The 22,320-nt window shown below is 38.3% G+C and overlaps 1 long non-coding RNA gene across 1 annotated transcript in view; it reads left to right on the plus strand.

Annotated features, from left to right (window-relative positions):
• The window catches only part of LOC142829474 (uncharacterized), a 38,058-nt gene that overhangs the window by 9,515 nt on the left and 6,223 nt on the right, over positions 1-22,320 (plus strand). The window contains exon 2 of the long non-coding RNA XR_012903898.1: positions 18,309-18,363. This is a non-coding gene — a long non-coding RNA (uncharacterized LOC142829474). The remainder of the gene's footprint in view (positions 1-18,308; positions 18,364-22,320) is intronic.

Genomic DNA, 22,320 nt, shown 5'->3' on the forward strand with positions numbered 1-22,320 from the left:
AATAATTCACCTAAAGTCATAATACTCTAAGATGGTCTGTGTTGAATCTGTCACTTCTCTATAAGTCTAAGATTTTTTTCCTGAATTCCTCACCATAATAAGTTAAGAGACTTAATCCTGATATAAATTGTTACACAAAGAAGGAGAGGCAGGAATATTATTTCTGTTTTTAAATGGGACGGGTGGATAGGTCTGAAGAGCAAGTTAGTGAGTGGAGAGGCAAAGTTTGATTTGTGTTTAACATTGAAAACTGTGGGAGGGGGAGGCATTTAGACAGGGAAGCTATGATACAGGGCATGAATTTTAAAAGTATTTAACAGTCTAAAGATTCAAATGCATGCACAGTGGGATTATTATAGATAGATAATTTAGGTCCTAGATGATTAAGGTTAAAAGGCAAGGAGGAAACTAGATTAGACATTGTTGGCATGCGAAAATCAATCTATTCTCTAAATATTCTTCTAAAAGTATTACAGTATATATATTCAAAATTAATTTCACAATTTTGGTATAAACTAGACATTTTGGTCATACTACTAGCTACTGCAAAATGTAGGGGAAAAGTTACATATAACTGTATTACAGATAATTAAATGGAATGTGACTGAAAATGCGCTAACGTGAAGAATCTCGAAAACTGATTAGGAAAACCATTTTCCAAACTAATTACAATAGCTAAAAATATGATTATGGCAAGCAAACTAATCCTTTCCCTTAATTTGTACTAATTGCCAATACTGTCTCATTTCTCTTTTCACTTCTGAAATGATTTATATAAATCCTCTTAGATCATATTATGGAATTGCTTTCATGTGACTTTGGTGGTCCACATTCTGTGTGGCCATACCCATGCAGGTTTAGAAACTGGAAAGAGAGCATTCCAACAATCAAGACTATAAATAAAGTCATACAATATTATGTTGTAACTGGGAACTATCAAAATCAAGAGGTAATCAAAGGAATTATCCATGACCCTTACCAGACAAACATACAAACGTGGCACTAGTTTCTGATCTAAGATACAACCTAGTAATTCTGCAGTAACTCCACTGAAGTTAATGCAATTGCACTGAATTTACTCATGTGTACAACAATAATTAGCAGACTCTGGAACATACTGGTATGTGCATACCCCTAACCCAAACACAGTCCATCTGTGTACATTCATACAGTAACTCGACTTCTATGTTAATGTCAGCTGACAAAGCTGGCAGTATCACACAATTGATAAGGTGGCCTTCAGTGTGATACCTGGTGAAAATTACAGATTTTTAAGAACAACTTTATTGAATACAAGGCTGTAAAGCCATTAGTTAGATCCCATAGCCACATTTTTAAAGATATGTGGGCGCCATAAGATTCAAGCAGGCTCGTAGTATGATTTTTCAAAAGCACATAGGCACCTTGCTCACACCAAGGCATATCTAAAAATCTCACTGTGAATTCATTTGAATTTTTAGATCATTAAATACTTTTTAAAAACAGGTCCCAGGTCACAGCTTTCCTGTCTAGATAAGACTTTTCTCTCTCTCCCACTCACCATTATCAATATTACGCACAAATCAAAATTTGCCTCTTTCACTCTCTAACTTGTTCTTCAAATCTTCCCTTCAATCCTGTTCAAAACAAAAATAATATTTTTGCTTCTCCATTCCTGTGTAACAATTATCACACCAACATTAGGTCTCTTAACTTCTTATTGTGAGGAGTGCAGTAAAAAAAATCTTAGACTGATAGAGAAGCAATAGCACAGATCATCTCAAGAGTATTTCCTTATCTTCATGAGTGAAGTATTGAAGACACTCTGTGCACACTTGCTAACAGAGCAATAGATTAATAGATTCCAGATCTGAAGGGAACCATTGGGTACATCTAGTCTGACCTTCTGTATAACATGAATCATAAAATTGCTCCAAAATAATTCCTAATTAGATGTATTAGTGTTGGGGTGCAGCAGCTATGCTAGGAGAAGCCAAAAGAGGTCAGATTTAGTCTAGTTTATGTTTTTCTAGTGCTGATTATAATTAGGGATAGTTCATTTGACACTGATTTAATACTCCTTAAAAAACAATACTTATTCATACCACTTCAAGAACAGATCTTTCACTATCTTCAGATTTGATTTGCATTGGATATTCTTTCAACAAAAATTCTTTCACACTGATTGGCATTCAGCTACTATTGTCATTTTTTATCTTTAGGGTCTAGGAAAACATTACACACCTATTCAATAATGCATAAATAAAAAACAAAAGATTTTATGCCTACTTGCCAATTTCCTTTTATCTGAATAAAAGTATTGCTGATTATCTCCTTTTCTAGAGCTGAGAGTCTTCCCAAGAGAGGTACATCCTCACATTTTTTTAAACAGCGAACATTTAGGTTATGACTAGACTGCAAGCATCTTTTGAAAGAAGCTTTTCCAGAAGAGATCTTCCCCAATCCCCAGGATCTGGTGGAGCTCCTGGTAATAGGGGCAGGAGTACTCCCTGGCTCTGGCATAGCCCTGGCGGAGTTCTTTGACTTTACTCCAGACCTGTTCTAAGGTCCGGGAGGTGTCCCCGCTTTGCCAGGGCCTCGGTCATGCACCCATAGATATCAGCATTTTGGAGATCCTGCAGGGTCTCCTTCTCCACCCACAGCTTGAGGAGGGACAGGATCTCTGCTCTGGACCAGGAGAGCACATGCCCCTTGCTACTCCTGGCAGGGTCCTGGCAGCCCTGATGCTGCTCCCTGTGAGGGCCAGGGGAGTCTCAGGGGGCTTGTGGCTGGGCCATGGGTGTCAATGTCTGTGGCTTCCTGCCACAAGGTTTGTCCAGGGTGCCTGCATCTTTAAGAGCTGGCAGGAGACAGGAACTATACAGTTGTGATAAGTTTGGACGGAATGTCTACCAGAGCACCTGTGTTATTTCCTGGAGGCCTCTACTTTCAAAAAAAACCCACAAAAAAAACCAAAAAACCCTCTTCCGCATCCACACTCACCTTTTTCCAAAAGAGCTCTTTCAGAAAAAGGCTTCTTCTTTGTAGAAAGCGGTTTACCACCATTGGAAAACCCCCTCTGTTCTTTCGACTTTTTGTCGAAAGAACACAGTAACAGTGTGGATGTAAGTGTAGTTTTTCCGGGAAAACAGCTGTTTTTCTGGAAAAACACTGCAGTGTAGACATACCCTTACACATACAATTCCCTCTACTGAATTCCATATAGTTACTCACCAGTGTATACCAATCTTGACTAAGAACAGAAGTTTGTTGATTCTCCTGCCCAGTGAGGCTATTGTAAGAAAAGGTCTAATGCTTTTTATTGACATTTTGTTACTGTCATGTTGAAAAAATAATCCAGGAAAAAAAATCCCATAGCTATATACAACATCCTCAGAAAGATTTGGTATTCATGGAAGGCACACATGAAAGAATTGGAAAAATAGCTGACATGAACCATTTTTCAATTATTGGTCTTTCTCTGGAGAATGTTTTTTAAGAGACGTATCCTAAACTCAGAAGAGAATACTTGGGTGCTTCTCTCTTCTTGTAGGTCAAATGTTAAATTTTCAAAGGCAGCCCCTAAATGAGCCTGGAATAAAATGAACCTGGTATGAATTTCCTTATCAATTCTTCCATATAACCTAAAATTCCTTTTCAGATCCTATTTCTTGTTATTAGTCTTTCAGTGCTGATACTTTGGTACTAAATCATAAATATATAAAATAAGCAAACAAGAAGCCTAACTACCTTGATATTCACACATGCATTTATATTGTGTAAGCCTGCTTCTTCCCTCCCTTGTTGCTTGTATCAAGTTTTAAACAAAAACCAGGCTGTGAATTTTAATTTTAGCATTGTATCCATATATCCTTGTCTATCAGTGTTAATAAATGTCCATTACCAAATCCATGTGAGAACAAATCCAAGAGCTCAGCTGGCCTTGGTGTATTTTATCAAAACTTTGTAGAAATACTTAATCTTCTGTGGTGCAGAAAACTGTGACACTAAGTCTGTCAAGTCTTTGTCATTCTTGTGTTCCTTCACTAGCTCCCATTCTCAAGGCACAAGGTTTCACATTCTAGGCTCTGCATAACTCTTTCCCCACCTACGTCTCTTTCCCATTTCCTCCTGTAACTACCATTGACTCCATATGCTCTGCCCAATCTAGTCTCTATTTTTCCCTTTGACACTTTTGTCCACTCCCAAGTTTGGGCTTCCTTTTATTCTACCCACTACATTAGGAACAGCCTTCTAATTAATAGCACCATTGCTTCCTTTAAAATCTTCTAAGGACATGCCTGTTCCATGAAACATTATATCTCTAAAAATCCCACCCCATACTGGGTTTGCTCAGTATTGTATTGTGTTGGCATGTGCCTTGAATTGTAAAATCTGCTTTGTCTAGCACAGGCTTGGCACTATATATAGTACATGATAAATAATTACACTGTGATGTTTTCTCACACTTCTCCATTTCCTACACCTCTCCATTGTCCTCCCATTATAATTACACACTGAATTTGTAACCAAATGCATGTTCGGAAAAATTATAAATATTGAACCATTCAACACTCAATATTGTCATGTGACAATAGTAAAGCATTATAAAATGTGTCAGTTTCCTCTAACACTTTATTAGAATATTGATTTTTTTAAAAAACAGAATATATATCCTTTCCTCTGCCATCTTTTTTTACATAAACAATCTTAAATAAGAATTACTATTGAATAAATTATACAGCTAGATGAGTCACTTTAATATCACATGATCAGATTTACTTAACTTTTGTCTTGAGTGGATTCACTTATTTATCAAATCCAAAATTTCAGATTCCTCTTTAGGAGGTTTAGTACTCTTCTTAATATAATTATTTCTCTTCTTTAAATCTGTGGTGTCAATCATAATAATCAATATGGTTTCAAACCAAATGAAGATGCTACCCACTGTCACTGACTAATCTTCCTGAACACACACACACACACACGCACAAAACCACGCTCTTTTCACTTTTCTATGACCTGTTGACTTGAAGGTTCAATGAAAAATGGAATTTAGAGCTAGTCAAAAATATTCTGATGTTTTTTGTTGGAAGTGAAATTTCACCAGAAATGTCAATTTTCAGTATTTTTCAGGCTTTTGTCAAAAAATTAAAACCCCAAAACTGAAAAAAATTAGATTTTGCCAAAGAAAATATGTTGGTTTTCATTATTACTATTATTTTTTTAATGAAATCTTGAAAATTTTCAAGAAAAAATCACTTTTATTTCTATTGAAATTTATCACAGAAAACCCCCCCCCCCCCCATCTACTCTAATAGAATTTCTACAAACTACTTTGTTGTCTTTTCTCAGTATTGGCCTATGACCTAGAAATACAGCACTTTCTAAAATTCAGCTAGCCTCATGACCTGTGTCCTGTGCAGAGAATGGTTCTTTCCTGATTCCCCTGCAAGTGAATAGCTTATATTCCGAAGTGTGGAGGTATGGATCTAAATTATTTAACTTATTTATCTTAACCTGTAAACTGTGACTGTAACATAAGGTATGTTGGCTGCAGTGAGAGCAGTGTAACTCAGGAAGAAATTGTGTCAGGGAACAACAACCCCTCCTTGAGTTCCTTAGAAAGCATTTAGAAAAATGGATTTTCTCTTTATCATCTAAATTCATCTGATATACTTGAAGTTGAAGATATTTTTGATTCTTTACATTACAGACCAAAACATAAGTTTCCAACCAAACACTGGAACACTTTTGAATATCCAGTAACAAAAATAATTACTTGCATTGTTACTTTCTTAAATGACTCAAAGCAATACAGCAATATTGTGTCTCAACAGGAAATGATCAGTACAGCGAGCGCTGAAACATCTGAATCAGAAATTCTTTCACCATAATGCAGATAATGTCTATGTAGCAATAGTCTCAAAGGGGAAGGCATATTACTCTGTAACTTTAAAAACAAAAAGTAGTTTTGTGGCACCTACCTTAGGGTGTGTCTACACTGTACTATAACTCAAAATAAGATATGCAATTTGAGCTATGCAAATTTTGATGCTATTTTGAAATGGTATCTTATTTTGATGCTATTTTGAAATAGTTTATTTTGTAATTTGGTGCTATCTATGCAGCACCAAATTTGAAAATAAAGCGCTATTCTGAAACATCCCTTACTCCTCGGTGAATGAGGTTTACATGGACGTCAGAATAGCGAGCCCAAAATAACATGCTTGCTGTGAAGATGCAGGATATCTATTTCAGGATACTCTGGTATCCCAAAATAGCATTGCAATGTAGATGTACCCTTAGAGACTAACAAATATATATACAGCCACTCCCCGACTTATGGACACACCAGCTTACAACCATCTGTACTTACAAAAAACCTCTCATTAACCACATTATAATCTTTTCGAGTTGAGAACCATATACATCAAGTTTTTCGAATAGCGCGGGCAGTGGGTTTAAGGGTATTTCCAACTTATGACCAAATCGAGTTACGACCAGGTGTTCAGAACTTAACCCGTTCGTAATTCGGGGACTGCCTGTACAGTATCATGAGTTTTCATGGGCAAAACCCACGCACAGCTGAAGAAGCTCATATTACTACTACTACTACTATATATAGAGAGAGAGATATAGATATATTTCATATAGCAATAGATATTAGGTACCTAGGTTGTCAGTTTTATTTCCATCCATAGTTCTGAATGTCTCCAACTTGCTTTCTGCTTTTGCTAAAATAAAACTATAAGAATCTTAACTCTGAAAAAATAGTCACTCTTTTGCAGTGCTTTGGAAACCTCATGCAGCACCCATATTAATTTTTCTGCTGGTTAGATTGGTACTATGAAAAATAATCTTTTCCCTGTTTTATTCCACAAACTCTCATAAAGAAAAGAAACAAAATACTGGAAATAAAAGTGACTGATTTTTTAAATTATTTTTAAAAGACTACAGATTTATTCAATCTGAGGTACAGCCTACTGTAGATGTCACTATCAAATCACCAAACACCAATTCCAAAAATCATTTATCAATGGAACTACTCATACACTTAAGTGCAAGCTTAAGTGTTTTGCCAAGTTAGAATGAAATTACTTATGTGTTCAAATGTGGGCACATGCTTTTGTGGACAAAATCAACATTTTAAAGTCAGAAAAAAATGCAGTTATTTTTCCTGTTATAAGTCTAAAGTTGACAAAAAGAACTGGCAAATAATATATTCACCTAAAAAATCATTTTAGTGGCACCAAATTCATTCATGAATTGTTTCACTCAAGCAAACCCTGACTTTTATTTTGGATACATTGAGACACTTCCAGTCAACATGTCATTTCAAAAGCATCATTTCAAAAAGACATTTAAAACATTTTGCTCAAACTGGATAAAGTTGTTTTGGTTCTTCATTTCCTGAGGGGAAAAAAATCAGTTTGGGTTCAAAACAACCCAAAGAGGCAGTGTCAGATTTTTTGGCTCCACCACAAAATTTATTCTAGCTAAATATTTTCCCTCTAGATTTTCAGAAATATCCTTTACAGCTTTAAAAAGGACACTAAGGGTACGTCTAGACTACATGCCTCTGTCGCCAGAGGCATGTAGATTAGGCTACCAGACATAATAAAATGAAGCGGCGATTTAAATAATCGCCGCTTCATTTAAATTTACATGGCTTCCGCGCTGAGCCGACAAACAGCTAATCAGCTGTTTGTCGGCTCAGCGCGATAGTCTGGACATACGGGTGGCGACATCAAAGGTATTTGTCGACCACCCAGGTAAACCTCATCGCAGGAGTATCCCAAAGTATCCCAAAATAGCTATCCTGTGTCTTAACAGCAAGCCCATTATTTCAGGCTTGCTATTTTGACGTTCCTGTAACCTCATTTCATGGGGAGTAAAGGACGTTTGGAATAGCATCTTATTTCAAAATCTGGCACTGTGTAGATAGTGCCAAATTACTAAATAAACTATTTCTAAATAATATTGAAATAAGATACACAATTTGAGCTACACAAATTGGGTATCTTATTTTCAGCTACAATGGAGTATAGATGCACCCTTATATGTCCAAGGTGTTCTAGGCCCTTCTTTGCTAAAAAATTAATACAGTCATGGTCCAAAACACTGAACTAGCACTACTGTAAACTATAGCATTTTGGAACTTGAGTGTACAATATTGCAGTATTTAATAGAGGTTAACTAAGGTTATGGCCCAAGTGTATGAATGTAGCTTAAAGATATAAGAAGACCAAAACAGAAACAAAAATACAAATGTATTTCAATCATTCTTGATTTTCAATTTGTTGCAATTGTTGCTGTTTACAGAAGAAATTTACTTTAAACAAAGACTGTTGTTACCTTCTGTTTTATTAGTCTTCATATATGTCAGACTCAAAAGATTTTGGCAAACCTTTCCTTTTAACAAACCTTTACTTTAAACAAATACTGTTGTTACCTTCTGTTTTATTAGTCTTCATATATGTCAGACTCAAAAGATTTTGGCAAACCTTTCCTTAACCTTTCCTTAACCCTTTAAAAAGATCTGTGAAGTATCACAGCCATATCACAGAAAACAACAGCCCATACAATAGTATTGCTATGGAGTTTTTGGCCATTTTTATAGATATAATATTTTCCATTTTATTTTTAAGGCTCACAAACGGTAGAAGCAGTATTGTATCCCTTAATGTATGTATGTGCAGCAGTGTTTTACGAGGGATTAAGAATATGCCTGAATAAGATGGAAATTAGATCTCTGCATGCGAAACTCCCATTGAACTCACTTGGCATTCCATACAAGAATTTATATTTTCAAATTCTAACAAAGGAGACTAATACAGCACAGTGTATCTACTAGTCTGCACTCTGTTACAAAACAAAGAGCATCTGTGAATTTAAAGGAATGTAAGGAGAAGGATACTAAAAACAAGCTCCTATGCTATTGTTATTGTAGGGCCCCAGTCAGGGATCAGAGCCCCCTTGTGATGGGCATTGTGCAAACACAATTAAGGGTACATCTATACAGCAGTGTAATTTTGGAATAACTGATGTTATTTTGAAATAACAAAGAGTGCAGCTACATAGCAACCTGTTATTTTGAAATAATTTTGAGATGGCAGACTTCTTACTCTGACTTCTGTAACCTTCATTTTATGAGGAGTAAGGGAAATCAAAGGAAGAGTGTTCTTCCTTTGACTTCCTGCTGAGTAGACAGCTCAAAAGCTGAATTAAGCTATTTCTACTTCAGCTATGCAATTGACGTACCTGAAGTTGTGTTTCTTAATTCGACTTTTGCCCTGCAGTGTAGCCATGCCCTTCAGGACTAACCTTACCCCAAAGAGTGTACAGCCTAATACTGTTCCCATGGGAGTCAGTGGGAGTTTTGCCATTGGGTCACATGACAGCATGATCCTGTCCCTCATCTCATTATATCTTTATATTTTCTCATCTGTTTCTGGCAGCAGTGAGTGTTGTAGAGTTGCCAACTTTCAGCTCTCTTCTCTTGCAGTGCACTCTCAAACCCTGGCTGAGACTAAGACTGACTCACACATGGCCACACTCCTTGTCTCGTAAAAGACACAGTCATTGGCCTTACACAACTTCTATATTCAAAACAACCACCTACGGTATGTTGTTTATATGAAAAGTATGATGCAAGATCAAAAAGTTCATGCTTTCTCCATACAAGTCTAAGAATTTTTTCACATAACACTAACATTTTACATGATACGAACAGACCCTAAAGTGTATTATCATTCTCATAAACCAGAAACTTTTCATTATATTTTATTCAGTCACAGAGCATCCTTTAAAAAAACCTCAGTGTGAGACAAGGGCACAGAAGACCATAGTCTTGAAAACAAGTATCAATAGACAGACAAGTCAGAGTAGAATGATAACTAGCAGCCCCAATGCAAGAATAGTGCTGAGTGGCCAATGGAATAACAAATGTAATATTATTCCACTAACAGTAGTGTCCGAGGGAGAGAGAAAGAGCAGCTTTAAGATGTGATTTTAAATGCAAAGAGAAAAGTGAGGAGGAGGGGGGAAAGTTGCAGAGAACTGTATCTCAAATTCAGTCTCAGTTCATGAGTTCTAACTCAAACAAGAGGAATCACAAAATTGTGCAATACAGAATTTATCCCAGACAATCCAATTACAGTACTCTGTCATCTGAAATCATTTCATTATAGGGTTAGTTTGGGGAAGTGGCAAGAAGTGGAAGTGTCCTGGCAATATTGTAATGATATTTTGAGTTGAGCAGAATTATTTGTTTAGCACTAACAATGTGTTTAATGTTGTACAACACACAAAATGAAGATATCTCTATTTGAAAAATAGACCTAGCAAACATAGGATGAGAAATGGTGGGATGCATCTGATGTTGCGTTTTTCATTTTAAATTATAAGCTCACTTCTTAAAAAAAATTTTTGAAGGGAATTTAATGAAGAAAATGGTGATTTGGCTAACTGGGATGAAGAGGATGTCAGATACACAAGTGGCATTGTAGAATGAGCAGAGATAAAACTGAGAGAAGGAAACAGTAAGTTTAACCACTGGAAAAGCAAAGAGGACTCATAACAAGAAAGCAGGCTTGAGATACAGTCAAGAGGAAATTGTGAAGAGCACTGAATACAAAACAAGGAAAATTAAAATTAATGCACAGTTTAAGGCGGAAACAATGCAATGATTCAAAGTAAAATTACTATGAAAAATAGTCTGTTGAAAAACTGGTGACTACTGCACTATTGCCTATACAGTAGTACTAGTAAAAGGGCAATCTGTTTACACTCTGCCACACAGGAAGTTATATATTTGTGTTTTCAATTTAGACCTACAGAAAATAGTTCTAAAACAAGAGGGTGCTGGCAATTGAAAGAATGTGGGAGAGCTTCCAAAACAGGTCATGTTTGGGACCTAACAGTGAGAGAGTATCTCTTCAAATATTTGAGATAATTTGCTAATGGGAGTCCAATATGCAAGTAAGAAGAAGTACATACAATTACACTGAGCTTCTTTACTTATCCATAGTTTTGATTTGTTCACAGACATCCTATTGAATGCTAAGAAATTCTGCTAATCTGACATGTCACTGGAAGACTCAAATTCTTTGAGCTCCATCATCCCTTCTGCTTTCATGCTTTCTGCCATCTATACTGTCATCACCTTTGTATCAGTCCTGCAGATTCAGGTGAGAGAAAACCTGCAGCATTTTACATGCACATGGCAGTGAACGGCTCAGATCTAAAGTAACATTAACTTTGTCTCTGCATCAGCACATCCCTCAAAAGATGTTTGCAGCGGATGCTTGGTCAGCAACAACACCGTTCTTGGATAGTCCAGAATTCTGCAGGAACATTTTCCACCTCTCCATACTCCAGACATCAACAGGATTAGGCAGAAATCTCAACAGGCCCTTTAAGACTTGCATATATTGGAGAACTACCCCAACTGCAGACATTGGAGTAGCTATATGGGTGCAATCCCTTAGTACATAAAAGAAAAGCTGCTATCTGCACCAGTAAAATAATCAGCGTTAAGCAGGAGTTACTAGAGATTTCCCCACAGCCGCTATATTGGTAATGACCCATCAGTGGCTGTAAATCCAGAGTACAGATGAGACCATCACCATAATTCAAAGAGCAGAGAGAAGAGTAGGAACAAGGAAGTTTGCATATACTACGGTTAATCCAGGTCACACCACAGTTGTTTACCAACTTGTAATACTGACATAATAATACTTCCCAAACTCACAGACTATTGCAAAGACAAACTAATTAGCATCTGTGCAGCATTTTGAGTATCAGATGTTGCTGGATGTGTGCAAAATTATTATTAATTATCCAAACTGGAATTTGGCAAGGACACCAAGTTTAACAAAAAATTATACAGGTTCTTTAATAACTACAAGTAGTCAAAATCTCATTTTCACTTCTCCAAAATCAGATACCTATAGCAGCACAGAATCCAACAATATCTGCTAAAGCCTTATTTTAGTGAATTCTCATAAGGCAGAATGCCACCTATTGAATCACCAGCACCACTCCCTTCAGCACCCATGTTTTTTTCTTTGGAAATTCCCCATGCAACTCCTGACTCAAAGAATCATATTTAGTTTGTGAAATCTGATATAACCAACAGTAGTTTGGCTTAATGCCATAAAATTATATTTCAAGGACTGTAATAGCTTTGAAACTAGTTATCCACTTCAGTAAGATTATATTTCAAAACAGGGTTATCAGAAAATAATTTAATATAATTACCATAAATTCTAAAAATCCACAGGGCTAGATTATGGAACCAGCTGTAATAGTTATATAGCTTATTAAAGTGATAGGCCTAAGAATAAGGAAGGAACTTGCATTCACATTACAGTACCATGGTGTTTTCACTATCAACTATTGGATGCATTCCCAAATATTGACAACATCTGAATGAAAACAAAAAATTCAAAGTTAAGACCAACTTTGAGATAGCTAGAGATGGGCAAAAATCAATGGTGGTTGTTTTGGCTTTGCGAATTATCCATCAGGTATTGATTCTGCAAAACCAAAATCAGAAAGGGATTTGGACCTGCCTCTTATTGTACCTGCAAAGTTCAGTGAAGGGAGGTGGCTACAAGAATCTGATTTCAACCCTTATTTAATCTTAGCTCTTTTGTAATGTCTTGGGTTTTATTTAAAAAAATATCTTATTTGTATCCAAAGCTTAGACAGTCATCTCTGAGGTGGTAGAGGGCAGGAATACTTCTGAGAAAGCATACTCTATTCTTAGGCGGAAGTGAGGGAAGAATTTGCTTGGCACTTCAGTGAACCATCTGGCAAGTACAGGAAGCGGTGTTGATGAACTCTAAGGCTATGTCTACACTACAGGGTTTTTGTGCAAAACCAGCCATTTTTGCACAAAATCCCACAGAGCATCCACACCTCAAGTGCGTTTTTGTGCAAGAAAATCTACAGTCAAGTGAAAGAACAGAAGGCTTTTTGCGATGCAGGAATACCTTCCTGTACGAGGCATAATTCCTTTTTGCGCAAGAGTTCTTGCGCAAAAAGGTGTGTGTGGATGCTCAACAGGGGTTTCTTGCACAGAAAGAGCCTATCAGAAAAAGCACAGGTGACAATCAGAACTTTTTTGTGCAAGAGTTTCCATGCAGTGTGGATGCTCTCTTGTGCAAAAGCAAATCGCTTTTGCAATGTGCTTTTGACGTGTGGATGTGCTTTTGCACAATAAGTTTTTGCGAAAGATCTCTTCCGCAACAAGCTTCTTGCACAAAAACCCTGCAGTGTAGACAAAGCCTAAAGGAATGAAGTTCACTATTTCAGACAGATGAGGGCCACAGAATGGAGAAGAATAAAGAAGGGGAATGGTGTGGATAGACTCTTGCTAGCCACCACTCTTGTATTTACACAATAGGTCATATCAGTTCAACCACCCACTGAGAGGTGTTTTGTGTCTTTTCAGTTGATCAAAATTGCATTTTGAGCAACAATTAATTAGAGATCCAGTGGTCCCTATTCCAGTCTAGACAATTTTAATCAGTAAGGTTTTGGAGTCACACAAGCAAAGGACAGAGGTGTAGCCACTCCTCAGATAAAGTCCCATGGGGAGTCAGAGGATTGGACTACACTGCATCTTTCGGGAGAGGAGAATAGTGGATAAACAGGATTGTGACAGGAACAGCATACACTGGAGAAATTCAAGCTGTTCAGTTTTAGCAGGGTCCACATTGCACAATATCTGATCTTGGTGTCATTTGCACGAGCAAATGTAGTTCCAGCTGGGTGTGACTACACTGAAAATATCCCCCCCCCCATCAAGCTTTTGACATCAGAACTCTTAAACATATCCTATTTTACACATATGATATACTGTGGAAGCAGCACAATCATAGTAAAACTGAGTTAATGCTAGTAATTCAATAGGTGACTTTCTGTGGGAGTTGTGCACAAACATTCTTAGATGCTTTTGAAATTCCTACCCTAAGAATCCAAAGAAAAGTTAAGTAACTGCTGAGTTTAAAAAGGGTTTAATTGAACTGCATATGTGCTTACTCTTTATACATAGTCTAAAGTGTGTTAAGCTCTTTACAAAATAAGAGACATTCCATGACCCAAGTATCTTAGATTGGAAACAAATAGGAAGTATTGAATTTCCGCATAACTTTACCACTAAACTGTCCAGATATAGCATGGCAACATAAACATGGACTCATCATATTTTCAACCCCATCTCCAGTGGATTGCACCCTGTGAGTATGACAAGATTTTGAGAAGCTTCTGAAAACTTTGCTTTTACAAACTAATCTTTTATGGGAGATTATCAGCATCCATTTTTATACCATCATAAATATGATGATGTTCTATTTTAAGGATGACACAGACAGTCATCATTTGTATTAATATGTCTTAACATGATTCCACACACCGAATCAGGAAGAACAAAATTTACTGCACTGGCCACAGAGGCATTTGCCTAGCTGTGTTGATTGTGCTAAATGTTGCTCCCATACCTCGTACTGTGCTTAATCAGCTGCTCGACACAATTGTCCTCAAAGTTGTGGACAACCACTTCTATAGCAGGATATCATGTGATACAATCGATCTCAAGCTGCTCAAAAGTTAAGTCAAGATGTTTGTTTTGAGCAGATTTTGTTTCAGGGTGTCTTTTAGAGATTATCCCTGTAGGAAGTTAAATCTTTTTTGTACCAACAAATCTCTTCTCAGTGCTCCTGGTGCATACATCAGGCTGTCCAAAGAATCAAATGCCCTTTTACTACCTAGGAAAACAGCATTTAGGTCCTATTAACTCACAAACTAAATTTGAAACAAAATACAGGACTATGTAGCACTTTAAAGACTAACAAGATGGTTTATTAGATGATGAGCTTTCGTGGGCCAGACCCACTTCCTCAGATCAAATAGGAATTCCTCAGATCTGAGGAAGTGGGTCTGGCCCATGAAAGCTCATCATCTAATAAACCATCTTGTTAGTCTTTAAAGTGCTACATAGTCCTGTATTTTGTTTCAGCTACACCAGACTAACACGGCTACATTTCTATCACTAAACTAAATTTGTTTCTTCTAAGTTCAAATGGAAAAAATCTGAATTTATCATGGTTTATATCCTGGCTCAGTTCCAACCTAGCTGCAAGGACTTTGGCACAGCTCTTACAACTAAAACAGATAAAGGAGATAGGCTGGTAGCTTTTGCAATTAAACTTCTTTATAAGTATAATTTATGCTTTTGTTAAAATGCTTTTTTTATTAATACGCTAAACAAACTTGACTTTTCAGGTTGCTTTCCCACTGTATTGGAGCTCTCTAGGCCTTTCTTTTGGATATCATTAGCTCTTAAGAATTACTGCTTCCTGTTCTCAATCTTTTTAGCTGCACTAGACAGGGATGTCCATTATCACTATTATTGTAAACTTTGATTGTGTGGTTACCAGCCATAAAGATTAGCAGTCAAATTTCATTTGGCCGAGGGCCAAAATATCCCTACGAGGGTTGCAATGAGGACTTTAGACTAACTAAAAGAGACTATCCCTGTGTCAGTGTTACTGGGCCCAGGACATGCTGGCAGAGGACTTTGGCTAGTGCAGTGTATCTGCAAACACAATGTAAACGTGCTCAATGAAGAGATAAGATTGTTTCTTCAGCTTTAGACTAAGAAGTTCTCAAACTTAGAAAACTTTACAATGTGTTATATTCTGTGTAAAAAACATTGATTGCCAGTATCGCTTTGCTTCCTCAGGCTACAATCAGCCAATACGTTCCCCCTTCTTGTTTCTCCAAACTATGACAGGCCTCTTAACCCCACACTCCCCTGATACTCTTTTCAGAGTGTGATTTACAACTTAATACCGAGGTTGTCCATCTTATCCCACTAGGATCACATTGGCCATCCAAACTCTTTGACAATTACAGCAATTGTTAAGATGGAAAAGTATTTGATGTCTTTTTTGGCTATCTTTAATGCTTACTATCATCTGGAAAAGGGAAGAAAACAAGCATTGTGACCAGTTGTCTGGTTGATGATCCACAAATAAGTGGTCCATAGACCTGAACTGAATGGGTATTTTTGCTGCAGCACCTGTGATTCTTCATGCTGGGTTGTCCTCATGTATTCTATTTCTGGTGCATATGCACTCATGGACATAAGATCAGAATCTTTTCGAGTAGCAGTATTGGCTGGGGCTACATATACATTCTGCATACTCTCTGGCTTCCTGTAGTTGAGGCCATAAATTCCAGTTTCTTTGCAAAAACAGATGCCAGTTTCATAAAGGTGAAGTTTTAAAGTAATTTATTTTTGTGGAAAACTGTATGAGGTAGCCACACCACACGGGCCTGAATCTCTCCTATATGACTGAGGTTAAGCAGTGGTACAAAGAACAGAAAGCCAAGCATTTGAAGCACTTGTTAAAACTATGTTGAGTCCCAGGAGGGTGGAGATCCTCCGACTGACAGGAAACTATGAACAGGAAACCTTGTGAAATCTAGCCATTGTTGGGAAGGTGCAGGGTATCTGGTGTGACACAAAGAGAGGTACAATGAGTAAAAAAACATTCCCAACAATAGATTACTTCCTGGCATAGCAGCAGTGAGCAAACTCCTCTTTCTTTGTTAATACAATACATTACTGTGATGTTGTTCATGAGCACCTGTACTGTGCACCTCAACACGTCTGGAGGAAAGTCAGGCACACCAAGCTCCACAATATTTTTGTGAAGATTCATCTCCTGGGAAGAACAGAAGTGTTAGGTCCCAAGATAGCCCAGATGAGCTCCCCATCCTACTGTGAACACTCATGACACCAGTATCATGTTGGCAAAAAGTGAGATGTGTAGAGCGTCCTTCCAGCAACTTAATGAAGAAAGAGATTCCTGGAGTATCACAACCAGCATATCTATGTGATGCTGCTTGGCATACCAGCCTGTATTCAGGTAGTGTGGGAAGGCTGTGAATGCAATGCCCCGCCCCCCATGGACACCCAAGTCAGCAAGGGGGGCTCCATGACTGCCTTGCAGGTGGTCTGTGGCTGGAGCTCAGCCCCTCCTTCTTGCCCCCTGCAGCAGGGAGCCCGTGCTGGTGCTGCAGACTTGTCCTCCCTCACTGGCTTCCCACTGGGGCAAGAGGTGGAGAAAAGCCCCAAGCCTCATTGCACAATCAGGCTCATGGGGAAGAAGTGCTGCCCTTCCTCTCCTCATGGGCAGCTATTGCTGCTGCTGCTCTGCTGCTAGAGCCAGCCTGTGGAGTGCGAGCTGCTGCAGCTTGAGTGGTGGGCGGTGTGCTGTGCTCTGCAGGAGCATCTCTTTTTTTTTCTCTCTCTCTCTACACACATTTTATTGGACAGAAAACCCAGACTGATCCCATGTGGCAGGAGGCACAGGCTGAGCTCAGTAGGAGGTGGGAAATAGGCAACCCAAGAAGGCAGCAGCAGCATCTGTGAATCAAGGGGGCAGTGTAGAATCCAGCAGCAGACCCAGGGTACACCCCCAGCTCAGGCTGATGGGCAGACGGCAGCATGCCCCTCCAGAGCCAAGGAAATGCTGATGCCATAAGTGCTGGAGGCAGGTAAAATGTTCACCCCTTTTGCCTCCCCAGCCAAGTGGAGCTCTAGGACAGGACACCAAAACCTGGGGAAAGGTGCTCTTGGTAGGGGGCACCCTGGGGCTCAGGGCATGTGCTCTCAGCGGGGCCAGGCCAATGCTGGCTGAGTTCCTGGCAGCAGCATGGCTGCCCAGCATGGTCCTGAAGCAGATGGCAAGTGCCAGCTGGAAACTGGCAGGACTTCGCCCCACAGACCTTGTTTTGCCTTTAACCTCCAGCTCGATGTTAAAAGCAGTTCCAGACTCCACACACAGTCCTGGCCCTGCTGCAGCCATGCAGGGCCCCAGGCTCAGATCTGGATAGTGGCCTTGCCCCTTGGGTCTGGCTGCAGCCTCTCCAGCTGATCAAGTATCTGGGAGATGACGGGTCACTCCTGAGGGTTCACCACCACCATAGAGGAGAGCAGATGCTCTCGGACAGCCAAATATCAGCATCTAAGATTACATGCTGCTTTAAGGAATTGCCACTTGCACCATGTGCCCAGGGGGTTATGACTGGCACATCAAGTGACAGTGTCAATGGGATCTCTGTGACCAAACCCATCACAATTGCCTCTATCACTAATAATGCTGAGACTTGTATTTTCTCCTTTTGGAAGCCAGTATATACATGTCCAGGGACACAAGGTAACTCTGAGTCTTTCAATGTTCAGTGTTTTTATAAAAGTTGCAATCCTCAAACAAGAGGTTCTTGATTGTTGTGTGATTCTCCCTCAGTGTTCCCAAGAAGTGCAATCAGGAGATCCTGCATCATTATCACAGGAGCCATAACGTGAGTCACTATTTCGGAGATTTTAAATATAGCCTGCAGTGAGGAACATACATCCAACTGTCCCTTTTGTATCAGGAATTTGATCTCTCTGGGTTTTTTTTCTTTTAGCATTGTCAGCACATTGAGAAACAGGGTCCCAATTCAGGAAGTCAGATTTGGCCAGGAGTACTTGGTAATTTGTAATGTACATTTGTAGACTCACTAGGGAATACAATTTTTGGCCACAGAGGTGCAAATTGTTTCTGATTCCTTCTCTTTGGTAGATGCTTTAGGCCAGGTTATTTGTGGTCTTCTCTTGGACATGCCTATGACCAGAAAGCCTAATGCCAGGCAGCTGAAGAAATCCTCAAAACCCTTGAAAGGGACTTTATAGCACCTGCCAGCTTTTTTAGATGTAACCATTATAGAGGCAGATGTCTGCCAAAACTCTCTGGACATTTCAATAAGCCAAGCATTGCCAATCGAATAGTGACCAACAAGCAAATGTTGCTGAGAAATGTATGTGACTTCTCTTGCACTCTCTCAACTGGGATTTTCAAGAAGTTTCTTGAATATCTGATAGTCATCAGGCTGGATTAGAACAATTAAGATCATGGCCTCCTTCAGTGAAGTGGACAAGATCATTCTTGGGACATCTCAGGTTTCTGTCTCCTGCAAGTTCTCCTGCTTGCTCCCTTTACTGAGTTTATTAGGGACCTTGCAATAGGTTCCTGCAGAGCAGTTGCAGCACAAAGTGCTCAAAGAGCTGGGACTGCATGGGATTCTGAAAGGAAAGTACAAGCCTCAAAGGGTACCACATGAGTACTTGTCCTTTCTTTGGGAGTAATGTCTAAATGCCTTTTCAAACAGGCTATAGTTGCAAGGGCCCAAGGACTGACAGAAGCAGCTTAGTAACACATTGACACGCTCCATCAAGCTTGAGGAGGAAAGAAAATGCTTCCTCCATCAGAGGTGAGGAGGAAACAGATTTCTTTAGTTTTCTAGTGTCAAGGCCAATGTCAGAACAGACAGTTCTTTGCAGAGGACAACAATGAAGACTCAGTCTGTTCTGATACTGATCTATATCCTGGTTCCATGAACTGCATAGGGACCAGTGAAGGGAGGTTCAAGGGGTGAAGACTCTATTTTTGGCAGGATGGATGATCTTGTCAAGCACACTGTCAACGTCAATGCTGACAGTCAAAGAATGTTTATTGGCTTCCGTGCCAAATGTTTGGATGCCTGTTGCCATGGTGTTGATTGCTTCCGTACCAGACACTTCAATCCTTGTTTGTCTGACCCAGGAATGTCACTAGCTCCTAGAAGCTGTACAAAAGTTGGTCAGTGACCCAACAGTGCTCAGACACCATCAGAACTAGATCTGGGCTTGGGATTGCCAATTAGGCTGAATCTGCTCCTGGTCATTGAGGGAGATCTACATCACCAGTCTCCATGTCAGCAATGCTTCTTCTGTCCTGTATTCAGAGGGTCCTGAAGGAGTGAAGGAGGTTCTGGCCAATTCCATGATGGAGTAATGGGATTTCCTCAATGATAAATGGACTGTGGAGCCCAGAATGGACCAACAGCTTATCAGGGAGCTTAGAGAATAATAGTGCATTATTAAATCCTAAAAATAAGTCAGAACTAATGGAATCATACTGACTGCTATTACTGTCATATGGCACTTTGATCATAATCTGTATAATTGATTAGTAACATCAAAATCCTTACATAATGTTATGAATAGAGGATGGATACATTAAAATAAACAAGTTAAATAAGTGGATTAATCATCCAGGGGAGCTGAGCAAGACCCTTGTACTCAGCATTGATAACTCTGAGACAAAAAAAAAGTCATCTAGGAGAGGAAAAAATAAGCATTTTATTGAAAGCATAGAGCTGCACCTAATGGTAAAACATTCCATGAAGCTCAGCTATAAGGTTGGTTAAGGTAAACCAATTAACTGCAGGCTAGTAAATAAATAACTTATAGTACCAAGAATACAGCAATGCAGTTACTGTACTTGGATAATTAACAAACTGTATTTAATAGCAGCTGTATAAATATTTTGTCATTTGCAGAGAACAAAAGATTTGCAGTTCACACCCATTCAGGGTTTAACTGTGGTAATAGTGTGTGTATTGGATGAACAGCACTGATTTAGCACTCATTAAAGACATACTAGATCATTATTAAAATCAATAATAATTTATTTGCTGAAAAAATCAGTTTTGATCAAACCAAAACTATTCACTGGTTTGTATCAAGTTCACCCAATGGTTTCAACATCGAAAAAAAGTTTTATTAATATACAATATAAAATAAAAATTTTCATTTCAACCCAACTCAAAATTTTTCACTTACATTTTGGGAACTTTGACAAAAGCAAAGGAGGACTAGATTCACAAAACACGTCAACGAAAGCAAAAATATTGTAGTGATTACGTACTCCCCTAAAGCATAGAAGATCCAGATTCAATTTCCACCTTGCTTTTTGGGGGAAGGGATTGGAACTAACGGGCTTTCTAGATTGCAAGAGTATGCTCTCGCCACTGTACATGGAATATTCTGGTTCAGGATTTTCTCAGCCTCTCCATTTTTTTTAATAAATAAATAGTCATTAGACTGGGCATGCACTAAAGTCTGCCACATTTCGGGTAAATAATAAAGAATTATGTGAATTTCGTTTTGCTTTTGCTTTGATTTTATCAATATGCCTGAAATCTAAAATTTGTTAATCAAATCATAATATTTAATTCAATCCAGCATTACTTTTTTTCTATTTTTCAAATCAGTGAACATTTTGAAAATAAATTCATCTGCAGTTCAACCAAAAGCAAAACGTCTTTGGATTTTTCAGAATTGCCAGTAAACCAAAACATCCATAATTACCCAGCGAGTCACAGGCTCTACTCTTGACCCCAAGTTCAGATTCTAGTTGTAATAGTTTTACAATGTTATTATCCTCCTCTATTTCCCTGGCTGACATGTGAAATATCCCCACACACAAACACTGGAAACTACAGATTATAAAGGGGAAACAGTAAAACAATCTGCAAAGTACCATATTGTCAAATGCACAAAAATTAAGTAAGTGGAAAAATAGAAAAAAATATGTTTTCTTCCAATCTTAGTCTTCACATATACCAACAGCAGGTAAAAAATCAGAAAGAAATATGATGGCCTCCTCCAGCCAACTTATACATTTCAATATGTTTAACAGAGGATACTATTTACTGTCCTCTGAGCCAGAATAATGAAAGGATGCACAAAATTGCTGCCATGCCACCTTTTGGATGAGACAAAAAAAAAATTTAATCAGACTTAAGCTGTGTCCACAGTACTTTCTGGGTCCCCATTACCAGTAAAAGAAAGAAAGGAAAACATAATGCATTTCAGTTAGGCACTGGCTCATAAACAGTATATCTGATTCCATGATGCTTTCTTTCCACTAGCAGATTTGTCAGTTTATTGAGCAGTTATAGAGTGAATGTTAATATTGGCACTCACTGATATGATAAATGCTAACTTAAGAACTTGGAGCAGGTCCAACTTTTTATAGCTAATCTTTGAACTGAAAAGAAAGTGAAGCTCTTTCACATTGAACTTCAGATTAACTTCATGGACTGCCTTTTTGGACTGCCTTTTTGAGCAAATGAAAGTTCAGACTTTTGATATGTCCAGCGCAGACCAAATTTTTAAAATATGCTACAGATTATCATTTAATTTTTCTCTCTATATATATATGTTTCCACTTATGATTAGTAACAAGTCATTGTCACTAACATACAAAATTTAGTAGAAAATTGTCTGAAAAAAAAAATAACTCTTTTTTTTTATGGAAATTGTTGAATCTCAAAATGTAGGGTTTAGGTAAATATTTTGGGGCAGAATGCCTACATTAGCTTCCCTAGTTCGAACTAGGAGGCTAGTGTAGACATACCCATACTGATTTAGATAGTTCTTTTTTTTATCTG

Source organism: Pelodiscus sinensis, chromosome 5, assembly GCF_049634645.1.
Source record: "Pelodiscus sinensis isolate JC-2024 chromosome 5, ASM4963464v1, whole genome shotgun sequence".
Lineage (NCBI taxonomy): Eukaryota > Metazoa > Chordata > Testudines > Trionychidae > Pelodiscus > Pelodiscus sinensis.